General features: G+C 44.7%; 1 non-coding gene across 1 annotated transcript; it reads left to right on the top strand.

The window, feature by feature from the left end:
* Positions 1-329: 329 nt before the first annotated feature.
* Positions 330-404, top strand: Trnas-cga. The gene has a single exon. It is a non-coding gene; the product is annotated as a tRNA-Ser (tRNA).
* Positions 405-3,231: the final 2,827 nt, after the last annotated feature.

Genomic DNA, 3,231 nt, shown 5'->3' with positions numbered 1-3,231 from the left:
TAAAGCTGTGAGTACCGGGCGTGAGTCGTGCTTCGGTAGCTCAGTTGGTAGAGCACTTGCCCGCGAAAGGCAAAGGTCCCGAGTTCGAGTCTCGGTCGGGCACACAGTTTTAATCTGCCAGGAAGTTTCATATCAGCGCACACTCCGCTGCAGAGTGAAAATCTCATTCTGGAAACATCCCCCAGGCTGTGGCTAAGCCATGTCTCCGCAATATCCTTTCTTTCAGGAGTGCTAGTTCTGCAAGGTTCGCAGGAGAGCTTCTGTAAAGTTTGGAAGGTAGGAGACGAGGTACTGGCAGAAGTAAAGCTGTGAGTACCGGGCGTGAGTCGTGCTCCGGTAGCTCAGTTGGTAGAGCACTTGCCCGCGAAAGGCAAAGGTCCCGAGTTCGAGTCTCGGTCGGGCACACAGTTTTAATCTGCCAGGAAGTTTCATATCAGCGCACACTCCGCCGCAGAGTGAAAATCTCATTCTGGAAACATTCACAGGATATTTGTCGACCTGGAAAGAGGGTTCGGCAGTATCAAGTTTTGCAAGATATTTGAAATTCTGAAAAAAAAATTCGTAAGGTATAGGTAAAGACAGATAATATACAACACGTACATGAACTGAGAGGGAAGAATAACAGTGGGAGACCAAAACCGAAGCGCTGGGGAAAAAAGGGTGCATGGCAGGGATGTAGTCTTTCAGCCCTACTGTTCAATCTGCACATCGAACAAGCAATTTTGGAAATAAAAGAAAGTTCAATAGTGGAATCAAAATTCAAGGTGAAAGGGTAAGATTCGCTGACGACATTGCTATCCTCAGAGAAAGTGAAGAAGACTTGGAGGATCTGTTGAATGGCATGAAGAATCTGGAAGGAGAGACAGCATTGGTCGTATTTTTTTGTTTTATTAACCGCAAAATCGATTTTCGGTCTCTAAGTGACCATCCTCAGTGCTGTAATATAGAATTTAAATTGGTAGGCACTGGTGTCAACAAGCTTATAGCGATCACCAGTGCCTACCAATTTAGATTGTATATTACAGCGCTGAGGATGGTCACTTAGTGACCGAAAATCGATTTTGCGGTTAATAAAACAAAAAAATACGACCAATGCTGTCTCTTCTTCCAAATATATCAATTATCAGGTCGTGGTGCACAGGACATTCCATGGAGTCGCCAATCATGAAGAATCTATTAGGCAGAAAATAAGGATTGAGAGTAAGTCGAAGAAAGACGAAACTAATAAAAAGTAGCAGCAATGAAGACAGCGAGGGACATGACTTCGACGCTGGGGATCAAGAAGTAGATGAAGTTATTGAATTCTGCTACGTAGGAAGCAAAATAACCCATGACAGTCGGAGCAAGGAGGACATCAAAAGAGACTAGCATTGCAAAACGGGAATTCCAGGCCAAAATAAGTCTACTAGTATCAAACATAGGCCTTAGTTTGAGGAAGAAAGTCCGGAGAATATACTTTAGGAGAGCTCAGCATTGTATGGTAGTGAAGCATGGGCTGTGGGAAAGCCAGAAAAGAGAATCGAAGCATTTTAAATTTGGTGTTGCGGAAGAACTTTAAAAGTTAGGTGGACTGGCAAGATAAGGAATGAGGAGGTTCACCGGAGAATCGCCGAGGAAAAGAATATAGGGGATAAACCAACAAGAAGAAGGGGCAGAATGTTGTGACATCTGTTACCATATCACGGAATAACTTCCATGGTACTAGAGGGAGCTGTAGAGGGTAAAAACTGCGGAGGATAAGAGAGACTGGAGGAATACACCCAGCAAATAATTGAAGACTAGGTTGCAAGTTCTACTTTGACATGAAGAGGTTGGCACAGGAAGTGTCCCAGTAATTTACGATGTGCACAGTGTTACAAAATCTGTTCATATGTTCCGCATTCAGTGTTTTCTTAATCGCAATAAAAGCTACCGCACTATGACCACGAAAAAAAAAAATCTCTGTGTCGTAAGACCACCTCCTTCGTGTTCTACGTATAATGGCAGGTAACGTACCCCAAACATTCGCTAAACCAAACTCTGCCCTTCTGTGTGCCACAGGTAGACCGCGATCACTCCAAATTACATGTTTCCAGTCATCCACCGTCCAGTGGCGTCCCTTTTCCCATCGTCTAAGCGTCACTTGGCTTTGATTACAGAAATGTGTGGTTTATGAGGAGATGCTCGACTTTTGTATCCCATTCTGTTTGGCTCCACAGGCACAGTCGTTGTGCTAGCGGCACTGCTGTTAGCCCTTTTGGAACTCAGAAATGATTCTGTGCACTAATTACATGGGATTCTTACAAGCACCCTCCACCATGGCTTACGGTCCCTGTCCCTGTGAACATGAGGTCTGCCTGATATTGCTTCAGCTGTCCCTTCTCGCTTCCACTTCATGAGCATATCACAAACAGCCGCCTCGGGCAGCTTTAGAGCGGTTGAAATGTCCCCGACGTATTTGTTGCTCACATGACATTCGACGAAAGTCTACACTCGAAATCACTGAGCTCTTCTCTCCGACACATTCTCTACTGAGAAACCCAATACGCTCCGCCTCCTTTTACACTGGCGGCTCCACCTGTTGTGACATCTAGTGGCAATTCCGCATAACATAAGGTGACCGGATACTTTTGATCAGATAGTGTGTAAGAGAAAGCCTTGCAGGAACGCGCTTCGAGCTGCTGTCGCCGGAATGATACCTCGCACACCAATAGACTTGGAGAGTAACGACGTGTCACGTTTCAGACCGGCAGTTTCACACTGTGACCACACGGTCATGGTTACCGTCAGGCTTGACATTGCGACAAATTTGTCAGAGTACTGCTAACCACTGAAATTAGTAAACAAGGAAGAAAATGTGATTATTCATTGCTGATACGTGCACAGAAATCCATATTTATGTCTTAAATAATAAAAAAAACACACCTTCGTTTTGCGCGATTGATGAATTCATAGCTGTGTGACAAATTCTCACGCGCACATGCCACAGTGACCCTCTCAGAATCACGCAGTTAGGAATGTACCTGGGAGCACGTCAACCCGCGGACACTGAAGAAGACACCTGAAGAGTGCTCCGTAATTAGTCCCGATGGAACAGTAAACATTACATAAGTTCAATGTGCTTCTTCTTACGCTAACGATGGAAAATTGTACTGAAATGCAGGAGGATCTGCAACCAATTGACGCATGTTGTAGGGAATGGCAATTGAATCTCAATGTAGACAAGTGTAATGTGCTGCGAATACATAGAAA

Source organism: Schistocerca piceifrons, chromosome 5 (genome assembly GCF_021461385.2).
Source record: "Schistocerca piceifrons isolate TAMUIC-IGC-003096 chromosome 5, iqSchPice1.1, whole genome shotgun sequence".
NCBI classification, from domain to species: Eukaryota; Metazoa; Arthropoda; class Insecta; order Orthoptera; family Acrididae; genus Schistocerca; species Schistocerca piceifrons.
This window is presented reverse-complemented; position numbering and strand designations above follow the sequence as displayed.